The sequence below is a fragment of the Brassica oleracea genome, chromosome C1 (genome assembly GCF_000695525.1).
Source record: "Brassica oleracea var. oleracea cultivar TO1000 chromosome C1, BOL, whole genome shotgun sequence".
Lineage (NCBI taxonomy): Eukaryota > Viridiplantae > Streptophyta > Magnoliopsida > Brassicales > Brassicaceae > Brassica > Brassica oleracea.
Genome location: NC_027748.1, coordinates 19821396 through 19833885, shown reverse-complemented (window position 1 = coordinate 19833885; position 12490 = coordinate 19821396). Strand labels below are relative to the sequence as shown.

The following is a 12490-nucleotide window of genomic DNA, read 5'->3' as shown; positions in this document are numbered from 1 at the left end:
CGTTTGCAGCGAGAGGAGCAAGGATCTTTGCTATCGCCGTGATTTGGTCAACTGCCGCCTTCTGCGCCGCTTCTTGTAGGGCGAGGCGTGCCAGGATAGTTTCCATAGATGCAGGATGAGGAAGTGGAGTTACTGGTGTAGGCGTAGGTGTCACCTCTGGAGCCTGTGTCACCTCGAGAGCTTCGCGCTCCTCGCCTGATGAAGAACTGTCGTTGCGAACGACCATAGTTCTGACGTAACTTTGCTAGTTGCCCCACGGTGGGCGCCAACTGTTTAATCGGAAAACGGTAATAAATAAGATGTGGGTTTAAACAAAGACGTCTTATTAATGGTCGGAAGTATCAACATTCGATCGGTTACAAGGGGAAAGGAGAGAGTGCGACAGAAAGGAAGCCGGTGGCTCGATGAGCTACCGGAAAAGTTCAACTAACGGCGAGATGAAGCAAAAGATGAAAACCCTAATCTAGCCGCCAAGTCTTAGTCAGTGATTTCGGATCCTTCTCTCGTTGTCTCCCCTTTCCCTTATATAGAAGTCCTAATGCCTCGTCCTTGACCTAATTTACGCCATCTTGGTGGGCCTCCTCTGCTGGGCCGAGAAACCCGTAGGCGTCCGAGCAGCCGCTGAGCTGGATGTGCTTCAGTCGATGATGATCGACTAAAAGTACCCAAGAGTCAAGCCGAGAGACCTGACTCTTGAGCCGACCGATCGAGCCGTCGCTCTACCTAATCCGGGCCAGACCTTTCTATTCCTCGGGCCTTATGGGATGGTCAAATCCATCCTCTACACGATTGAAATGATTTGGTAATGATTTTACCAAATGTTTTTGTTGTCGTATTACAAATCGAGTAGGTGGGATGCATGGAAACTGGAAATGATTTACGAAATGTTTACTAGTTGTGTCAAGAGAAAAATATAAAAACAGAAAACTTAATATAAGTTAATGTCACTTATCATAAAATCAGCTAAAGTATCCTCAGATTATTTGCAATTACATATTTCGAAAACAGAGGAAGAAAAATAGCTTTCAGACAAAGGTCTTAAATACATATGACAACATACGAAAAGTTCTTCGAGATCATGGAGGAGAGACGACAGAATATTTTTTATGATCATCATTTTCAAGGTTTCTATATTTGTAAATCCAAGAACACACGAGGAAATAGCCGAGATTCAAGACTCCTCCAATGACAAATCCAGTAAACATTGTCAACTCTTCCATGGTTTATATCATCTGGTAACCAATCGGTTGTCCTTTGAATCAGATCGATTAGAGCAGTACTTGTGTAGAAGCATATCCCAATCACCACCGAGGTAATTGACGTTGCGGTGTTCTTCATAGACTCTGGGAATTCTTGATAGCACAAAGCTACATTCCCTAGAAATGAAAAGCCTCTCCTGCAAGCAAAATGAAAAATATGGAACATGATTGGTTTGATGTCAATTTGGAATAAAATGAAATATCTGGAAGCAAATTCTTACCAATTTCGACTATGACTAGAGAAGGGAACAGCCATAAGGCTGACATGTCAGCAACCGATGATGATTCACGAAAATGACCGTTCTCTACTATCTTCAATCGCTTTGCTTCAACTATGGCAGACAAGGCCATGCTTAGAATGTTCAGAACATGGCCTATTCCCACTCTTTGAAGCGGTGTGGGGAACTTTCCTGTTAGCTTTTGGTAAAATGGGTAGAGAAGTCGATCGTTCACTATGATAAAAGAGCATGTGGAGAGAAGTGTTACAACTTGAAGATAACCTGCTGGTATTTTGAACTTAGGACCAAGACTTATGTCCATGACTAGACCCTGAAGAACTATTAAGCTTAGCTGTGTGGCAATTGGAGTGCTCCAGAATATTGTCGCTAACGCACAAGGAATTATTCTGATGACCGCTTTGAAATCTTCCACTTGCTGAACACTGCATAGTCTCCATGGATTTCTAATTGTACCGTCTGGTTTAACCTCATTCATCTCACTCAAATTACCCTAAGGAGTGAATTACACTATCAAATAAGAGGTTCAGTTGTAATACTTAGGGATCGAATCCACAGGAAGCTAAGGAAACTAATAAATTTAATCAGAATTGTTAAGCTAGGTGGTTTCATGATTTAAATGTAAAGTTGCAGTTGTTGAGCAAGTAATTGCTCGATTGATTGGTTGAGGTTTTGGTGCTTAAAAGGAAATAGCTAGACTTAAGGTTTTTATTCAGGAAATTTGGAATTATAATCCTATAGATGCCTAACAAGTTGCATGCATGATATTGTAGAGCTTAACACTTATAAACAAACCACTAGGCTCTCGCTTTCTAGGTTCATCTATTGACCAGTGTCGATCGATGATTCTATATGAATATCGATCGATGCACTATTCAAAATGTCGACCGATTATTCTATTTGAATATCGATCGACGCTATTGGTCAAGCGTTAATGCGCGGGTTGAATATGCTCACTAAGCTCACTAGATCAGCTCTCGCCTTACTCTAGCAAGTCTTAGCTCAATTAGAATGGTTTCAGGATGAGATGAAAGCTATCGCTTATATCTAACAATCCTAGGGCAAGTTCTAGCTAGCTAATCTAGAATCCGGCATTTATGACAATCCTAAAGATTAATATCACAACTTAGCAATCTATAGTTGGGGCTAATCCCTCATAACCTATTTAAATCCTAAATCTAACAAGAGAACTACTCAGACATGGCCAAGTAATTCATGACAGCAATAAGGTATGAAAATTGCATAGAAATAGATAGATATCAATGGAGTTCCAATCACAAATAACTTTGGATCTTCTCTCCAATCTACTAAAAATCCTAGAAACCTTTGCTGTGAAAAAGAGAACTACTCAGACATGGCCAAGTAATTCATGACAGCAATAAGGTATGAAAATTGCATAGAAATAGATAGATATCAATGGAGTTCCAATCACAAATAACTTTGGATCTTCTCTCCAATCTACTAAAAATCCTAGAAACCTTTGCTGTGAAAAACAGTAAAATAAGAAAGCACACTTTGCCTCTAACATGTTGGCAAAGCTTATATAATTAGGTTAAAACTCGTCAGGGGTACTCTTGTAAATTGGTGAAGATTTGGGTTCTAAGTCGGCTGAGACCAAACGGGCTTTCTGCGCGCTTCGCTGTCGATCGATGTGAAGATGTGAACATCAATCTATTATTCCTCTTCAATGTCGACCGATGGTCGAGCTCGATGGTCATCTCGGGTGCTTACTCCAAATATCTCCAAAATGCTCCAAAATCATCAATTTCCTCCAAATCACTCATGATCCTATAAATATGCTAAATAGACTCTAGAATATAATAAATAGTTATTAAAACACTTATAAACCATGGGTAAAAGTGGGTCAAATCCATGGTCTATCAACTCCCCTAGACTTACCCTTTTGCTTGTCCTCAAGCAAAACACATAGGCAGTCTCTCTTAAAGAGGTTTGAAAACAGCAGGGACTAACATAATCTTAAACTCAGAATCAACACCTTAGACAGTCCTAGTCTCAGAAGCACACTATACCATATCCTAGTCTAGCAACCAAATTCATCTAGTCAACAACTTAGCAAATCATGTCTGACAATCCCCTGTACCAACCTCAATTCTTACATAAATAAAGCGTAGGCTTTACCTTGGGGGTATCGATCACAGGATGCAAGGATGCTCAAAAAAGTATTTGGACTTGTAGGTAAACAATAGGTCATATTGTCTCTCTACTAATTCTATATCTCAGTCAAAGTCTGCTTATATTGCAAGATCATTGACCAAGATTGGACAGACTTCCATGAATCAAGCGTTAATGGTTTTAGCCACCAAATCCTGTTCACTTCTTTTTGACCTATGTCCTATGATTATTTGTGAAGCAAGCCTTAATGGTTGTAGCTACCAAGTCCTGTTCTAATCCTTTACGTATAGAATTCTTATGAAGCAAGTCTTAATGGTTGTAGCCACCAAATCATGTTCGAATTCCTTCCTAATAATATATTATATATATATATATTTTTTTTCTAACTATATCTATAATTTCGAAAATAGAGAGAGAGGGTGATAAATCTACACAAGGCTTTACCTTCCAGACTTGTTTGAAGAATCCGATCCCATGTATACCAAGCCCCAAGACAAGCAGAGTTGAGCTCAACTAGGTTGGAGGTCAGCTTGGTTCCTTCAAACAATCTTAACAAGTGTAACATAGTTGACATGTTGATCCACTTGTGTATCTTTAGTACTATCTGCAACTAGTAAGTCTAGAATGGTGTGGTTAGATAACAAATAAAATCAATAAGTTAATCATCCCCTTCTTGACTCAATAAAAACTTTTTGAAAACATTTTAATAAGACTCACAAATAAAACTATTATCAGTAAACCTCCCCCCAGACTTAAACTACACTGTCCCCAGTGTATATTCAGTCGGAGTTATGGTGATAACTAAATCATAAGGACTCAATGTAACAAGTTAGAACGATATACCAGACCGGGATGGATGTCAATCGATGAAAAGGTGTTGATATCGGTCGTGGCAGGTGATGTTCTGTCGATCGATGTTGGCAGTGTTTCGTTGGTCGAATCTCACGGCAATCGTCTACTCGAATCTTTTTTTTATCACCTGCAATAAATAAAAACCAATATAAATACTAGATTAATAAAAACCAATTAAATATTACCTAATAGTGGGTTATCTCCCACTCAGCGCTTTGTTATAGTCATTTAGCTTGACTTTGGAGGTGATTTGGCTAGTAGTGTTGAAAGCTGGAACTTGCTGGGAAACAAGTATCCATCTCTTCTCTGTGCTTGGTGAACCATGTACCAGTGAAGTCTCGCATTGCTTAATCTCCTCTGCGCCATTTTTCCTTCATTGTTGCAGTTGTGTTTTCCATCTTCTGCAATCTATCTTCAAGACTCTCAAGATTGAACTGATGTCTCATAAGTATGGCGTAAGTGTCAGCGGAGATCTCCTCTTCATGGTTGTGTGTATCAGATATGTCTGATGTCACCTTTGGTACTAGCCTGCCTTGGTTTGTAGCTTCGTCGACCGATGTCTTTCTATGAAAGTCGGTCGATTTGTTGTTGAGTCTGTCAATCAATGCTGATGCTTATGGTCGACGGGCAATGTAACTCTGAATCTCCACTAATTCCCTTTGTATCACTTATATCTTGGAAGTCAAAGCATTCATGCTAAGGTCCATTGAGAAATAGATGTCATCACATATTCTATCAAGCCTCTCTTCTGTAGTTTCCAGAGTTCTGTAGATCTCTTCTACCAACTGATCAATCTCTGCTTTGGTGTGAAAATCTGGTTGAGACTTCATTGAATGTGAGTTCTTTGGGTCGTCGTCTATCGATGTGGAGTGCTGTCTGTCGATTGATGCTGGTCGATGTCTGTCGGCTGCATGCTGAATTTTAGCTATGTCTTGCCTCATCTCCTCCATGCATGTAGTCAACCAACTGATGAAATCATTCATTGGATAGTAGACACCATCAAGCTTCATCTGGAAATCACCTTCATTCTTTTCTTGGGCTCCATAGACTCCATAGAACATCTCATTGATCACGTCCTTGGTGTAGATCTCTGGTACCAGCTTGGCATGTGTGAATGAGCTAGCATGTTCTGGAAGACATATGTAGCTGTTCTCATCTCTCGAAGCTCTTTCCATTACCTTTCTGATATCATCCTTGGACACATTGATGATGTGTCCATCCACATCTCTTGCACATCTCTAATCGTCTCTGTAGACTCCATACTCATCCTTCTCTTCCCTGTAGAATTTCCTAGTTCCAAAAAGGTCAAAGGCTCTTTTGCCAAATTCTGGATGTATGTCGATCGATGGAGGAACGTCAACGTGGATCGACGGTCGAGTAGGATGTCTATACCTCTGCTTAAAGCGATTGTCTATGCACCAACTGTGTCATAGAACTCTTTTGTAACCCTCTGCTGATGTGTTGGGACGGTGCGTTGTTGCATGAAGAGATTATCTGCTCCATTGGCCATCTGAAGAATGTCTGCAATGTCCTCTATGGATACTTGCAGTGCATGGACATCTATTGCTCTTGCGTAGCCATCCGGGTCCCTGAAAATACCAAATTCATCCTATGTTAAATACTGGTTATCATAATTAGGGTTTTTGCTTACAGTGGATGATGGTTTTAGACGGATGTTGATCGATGATGGAGGGTTGTTGTCGATCGACGGGCGGTTGGCTCTGTCGATCGATTCTTGTATTTCCCTGTCGATCGCTGCACATTTGTCTGCTTCATCACGTCTTTGCATGTTGAGAAGTTCCTCATGTGTGAAACCCTCATGCATTTCATCTGCTCTTGGCTCATGAAATGTTGTTTCTACTGCATAGCTTTCGTGATGGTGATCATCTGCCCAGCTGCCAATCGAGTAGTCTCCTTCTCATATACGGTCGACTCCAGTGTCGAACGATGGGAAGTAGGCAATGTCGGTTGATGCTCATTTTCGGCTTGTCTGATGAGGATGAGTGTCGATCGATGTTGAGACTGTTCTGTCGATCGACAGCGCATTCCTTTTCCAAGAGGAATGGTGGAGAAGTCTATCTTTCTCATCAAGAATGGCTCTGTACTCTGTAGCTCGTTCCTCCTCATAATCTTCATCATACTCCTCCGTATGCATGGTGTGTCTGGTGTGTGCTGCCATAGTGGGGTTGTAGTAGTCGTTCTCCCAATCGTTTGGACTACTGTCGATCGATTCTTCTTTGGGTGTGTCGGTCAATTTCTGATGGGCACTGTTGATCGATGTGGCTGTGTGAGTTTCGATCGACGCCGAGTATTCTGTCTCATACTCAAGTCCATAGTGGCACGCTGCGATGAGTCCTGGATCATTAATTCTTCTGGAGGACGTATGTGGCTTCTTGACTGGAATAGAATTAAAGTGGATATGAGGATCTATGAGTGTCAGGCACAACTGGTTGGTTTGCAAGTTGCACACTGCTCCTACCGTCGATAAGAAAGCTCTCCCAAGTAATAAAGAAGAGTTCCAGTTTAGCTTGTTATCCAAGACATGGAAATCAACTGGAACTAGGGCATTACCAATCTGCACCTCTAGGTCTCTCACAATTCCTCCTGAGCTCCTCTGAGAACAATCCACAAAAGTGAATGATTCCTTGGAAGGCTCCACCTGCAGACCCAGATGGTCTTCCATAACCGTAGGTAGGATGCTGACTGATGCTCATGTGTCGCACAGAGCATGTGGGAACTCAATACCCTTCACCGTACATGGTATTGCAAATTGCCCAGGATCACTCTTCTTCTTTAGTGTAATCATCTTCTTCATCTTTTCTCTACCTTCACAGAACATTCTCCTAATTTCCTCTTCGGTCTCTCTGGTTTCTCTGAAGAACATCCACAATATGTGGGTAAAATAAGCCTCTTCGAATAGCTTTTCTAGAGGAACCCTGAAAACTCTCTTTTGGAAACTTTCCCTTTCCTTTTCATTAGTTCCCCTCTTCAGATTTTTTGCCACTTTTTCCTTTCTTTTCCTCAGGGTTCTTCCCATAGGAACCATATCAACTTCCATAGGATCTGCTGCATCATCTGAAGGTGTCCTGATGGCCTCTGGTGGGTTATCTGAAGGTTTGGGTTGTAGCATGAGTGCATTGAGACGAGCAACGTCTATCTTTGGCATCTGCACTCGGTATGTACGGGGTGCTCGTCGATCGATGGTCGCTGGAGGTTTTCGATCGATGGCGGTCTCTTTCTGTCGATCGACTGGAGTATCAAAACGTCGATCGATTTTGACATAAACAGGGCTGGGCGGATGTGGGTGTCTTGCTGCGAACTCCTCGTGAGTAAGGATCCATACGGCATTTCAAGATGTGGTTGACTCCGTAGGTGTCGTCGATCAATGCTCTGGAGAGCCTGTCGATCGATTTTGATTGAAGTCTGTCGATCGATGTTCGAAGTCCGGCGTCGATCGACACCAATGTGAGCCGCCGAAACTCATCAAGATTTCTACTTCGAAATCTCCTTCCTGCAGCTTCTCCTGCTTCACCACTTGCCAGAAATCATCATCTATGATGGCATTCACGTGGTGCTTCATCACAACAACTTCTACCCCTCTTGTTAAGGCTTCCTGCCTCTTAACAGCTTCTCCTGTCTGAACAACCTGCATCTCCAGCTTCTTCACATGAGTGCTCAAAGTCTCGAACTTTGTGTTCAGATTGGTGTAGACAGAGTCAATCTTCCCATTGAAGTCCACTGTCATGCGTTGCTGTCCCTCAAGAACTCTGTTAAACATCTCTTCAATCTTGCTCTCTTGAGTAGGTGGTGGTGGCTTCTGGTAGTAGGAGTTTCCATAACCCCTGTTGTTGTTGTTATAGTTGTTGTTGTAGGGTTTTTGGTGCTGCGAACTTTGGTTGAAATTACCCCTATTTCCATAGGAATTTCTATTTCCACTCTGGTTTCCAGAACCTTGGAATTCAGTTCCACCAATGAAGTTCACATCTTCTTCTACCTCTGCTCTACACTCTGTGTCTACAGCCTCTGCATCCTCAACCAAATAGACCTGCTACCTGAGAAGCTTGTGAACACTGTCCAGTTTTGCCTTTACTTCATCCATCTAGTCATTCCCAAGAATGGATGCAGATCTCTTCCTCTCAAAATCAGTGTTCTTGGTATTGCTACTAGATGCTAAGTTCTCAATAACTTTCACAGCCTCCTCTGGATTCATGGTGTTGAAGTTTCCATTGCTTGAAGCATCAAGGGCCATCTGATACTGCACCGCGATGCCTCTGTAGAAAGTACTGAGCAGTTGTACTTCATTGAATCCATGGTGTGGACAGTCTCTCTGATAAGACTTCAATCTGATCCATGAGCTTCTGAATGATTATGCAGGGTCCTGAGTGAATGTAGCAATCTTGCTCCTCAAGTCTTCAGCACTCGCCTCATCAGAGAAGTTGCATAAGAATCAATTCTTGATGTCACTCCAGGATGTGAGAGATCCTGGTGGTAACTGCTTAAGCCAGTGCGAAGCATCTACAGCAAGTGAGTACTTGAAGAGCTTGCATAGGAGGTTGTCTTCAGAGACTCCCTCGACTTTAATAGCAGATATACGATCATCGAACCTCTCCAGATGGTCCATAGGATGCTCGTGAGATAACCCATAGTAGGGTGTCTGTCCCACGAGTGTGTAGTACTGCGACTTCAACTTGAAATTCCCCCTCTAAATAGTTGGAGGACGAATGGCTGATCTGTTCCTGGTCATGCAGGTCTCCCCTCTCATCACGTACAAGTATCAAGGTAGCAACCATGTCTGACGGTTCAGTATCGATCGATGTTCGGACTGAAGTATCGATCGATGTCGGATGGAAGATGTCGGTCGACGGAAGAAGAGTGTTTTCGGTCGATGGTGGTGAGCGAGTATCGGTCGACGAGACTGGTGTCTGGGTCGACGGTGGCTGGCGAAAATCGAGCGACGAACAAGTGTTGTTGTCGATCGATGAGGAACATATTTCTTTGCGGATTGAGCGTACCAAGCTTGCAGGATCTGATGAGAATAGCAGTTGAGTTTCCTTGTTGCTTCTGGTACTGCTGGGCATGTACCTGAAAAGCCAAGAAAAAATTTTGTGTCAGAAATTGGTTTTAAGAATAAACCTAGACTAAACAATATTAAATCTATAAGGCAATCAAATCTCCCCGGCAACAGCGCCAAATTTGATCTAACTCAAATTACCCTAAGGAGTGAATTACTCTCTCAAATAAGAGGTTCAGTTGTAGTACTTAGGGAGCGAATCCACAGGGAGCTAGGGAACCTAATAAATCTAATCAGAATTGTTAAGCTAGGTGGTTTAATGATTTAAATGTAAAGTTGCAGTTGTTGAGCAAGTAATTGCTCGATTGATTGGTTGAGGTTTTGGTGCTTAAAAGGAAATAGCTAAACTTAGGGTTTTTATTCAGGAAATTTGGAATTATAATCCTATAGATGCCTAACAAGTTGCATGCATGATATTGTAGAGCTCAACACTTATAAACGAACCACTAGGCTCTCGCTTTCTAGGTTCATATATTGACCAGTGTCGATCGATGATTCTTTATGCATATCGATCGATGCACTATTCGAAACGTCGACCGATTATTCTATTTGAATATCGATCGACGCTATTGGTCAAGCGTTAATGTGCGGGTTGAATATGCTCACTAAGCTCACTAGATCAGCTCTCGCCTTACTCTAGCAAGTCTTAGCTCAATTAGAATGGTTTCAGGATGAGATGAAAGCTATCGCTTATATCTAACAATCCTAGTGCAAGTTCTAAGTAGTTAATCTAGAATCAGGCATTTATGACAATCCTAAAGATTAATATCACAACTTAGCAATCTATAGTTGGGGCTAATCTCTCATAACCTATTTAAACCCTAAAATCTAACAAGAGAACTACTCAGATATGGCCAAGCAATTCATGACAACAATAAGGTATGAAAATTGCATAGATAAATAGATAGATATCAATCACAAATAACTTTGGATCTTCTCTTCAATCGACTAAAAATTCTAGAAACCTTTGCTGTTAAAAACAGTAAAACAAGAAAGCACACTTTGCCTTTAACATGTTGGCAAAGCTTATTAATTAGGTTAAAACTCGCCAGCGGTAATCTTGTAAATTGGTGAAGACTTGGGTTCTAAGTCAGCTGTGACCAAACGGGTTTTCTGCGCGCTTCGCTGTTGATCGATGTGAAGATGTGAACATCGATCGATTATCCTCTTCAATGTCGACTGATGGTCGAGTTCGATGGTCATCTCGGGTGCTTACTCCAAATATCTCCAAAATGCTCCAAAATCATCACTTTCCTCAAAATCACTCATGGTTCTATAAATATGCTAAATAAACTCTAAAATGTAATAAATAGTTATTAAAACACTTATAAACCATGAGTAAAAATGGGTCAAATCTATGGTCTTATGATTCATCTTCCTGTTTCAGTGCTGCACGGTTTAAAAATCTGCATGTTTAAAGACTCGTTAGAAACTAGGAGTCCACTGCGGTTCTCAAACTAGTTTTTACCTGAAACTCTTCGTGGGAACTGCCTTTGATTCACTGTGGTAGTCTTTGTTGTCGATAGAAATCTCAGCCTTCCTTTTGTGTACTGCTGCGAGAATGACGCGAAGTAGACTTGTGAACGGACTTCCCAAGGGCTTTTCATGTTTGTAGAATCTTTTCCCAGAGAGGAAAGCCAAAAACCCTAATAGATTTGCAGCTAGGCAGAGACCAAACCCGAAAGTCCAGCTGATGTTTTCTTCGGCGTAGACAATGGAGGTTGTACTTATAGCAGCAGTAAAATACCATGTGAAGAAAAACCAATTGAAAAAGCTGCCTTGATCTTTAGTTTTTTTAAACTGATTCGCACCAGCAGTGGCCAGGGTGAACCTGTTCCCACCTGCTCCCACACAAGCTAGAGTAATGGCCGAGTAAAGGACGCCGAGCTGGATTTTTGAAGGAGACTCGCATAGGTTTGATGCGGTCTCGCATGGTTTGGGCCTTAAAGAGTCAACCGATACGATTAGAGTCAGCAGACAAACGCCCTGATCAAGGAGTGGAAGAAGTTCGTGAGTTTAATTCAGAGAGGAACAAAGGTTGAATTTGTTTTAAGACTTTACCATTAGAGAAATGAAAGCTGAAACAGAGATAACAGGAATGGTTCCGAAGAAAGAGTCTGCTGCTATAGCTCCAACAACTGGAAACATAAAGGTACAACCACTAACTATGTTGGTAATCTGAGCAGCCGCAATACTCTTCATGTTGAATTCCTCAATCAAGAAGACGATCAGGTTAAATAACCAACCCAACACAGCTAATGAGAGGAATAACAACGTAGCTGCACCATAAAAAGCACTTTTTATATGAACACACTTCTGTGGTTATATGAATATATGCAATGATTTGAGAGAAAAAAAATCAGAGAAGCAAAAATCCTTACCTATCATAAACGGGAAGGTGATCCAACCTCGATTGCGGTGTTTGGTGTTAGAATCTGCTGACATCGGTGCTTCTGCATCGCTGGAAACTGAAACCGCCATTTCTAAAAAGGCAAGAACGAGGATGAATGATGATTGACAATGATGACAAGTTCTCTTCTAATAATTATTTATATATATAAAAAGACTCAAAAACGTGCATTCTCTGTGAGTTAAGCCATCTCTGTCCGTTTCTAACAACTTGTGTCAAGGCAGCTCTTTAAATCTAATATTTCTAGAAGTCAACTAAACTTGTTGTCCTGTTAGAGGAATACTAAAGAAAGACCCACTTGTATATTTTTGCTAAAAATTGATCATATGTCAAAAATATAAGTAGCCACCAATGTTGGAGATACACATGAAGTTAACTTAGGCTTCAAGTTACACCAATCCTAAATGAGTTAGGATTAGGATAGTTTCCTAATGAGTTTAGGAAATATAATCTTTATATAAAGAGTTGCAAGAGTGTTGTATACCTTTGTGAGTTTGAGTGATTGTGTTTGAGAAGCTTAAGTTTTTTG

The 12490-nt window shown here is 41.3% G+C and overlaps 1 pseudogene; it reads right to left on the bottom strand.

Moving 5' to 3' along the window:
* Window positions 1-1076: 1076 nt before the first annotated feature.
* LOC106299133 lies at window positions 1077-12047 on the bottom strand (annotated as a pseudogene).
* Window positions 12048-12490: the final 443 nt, after the last annotated feature.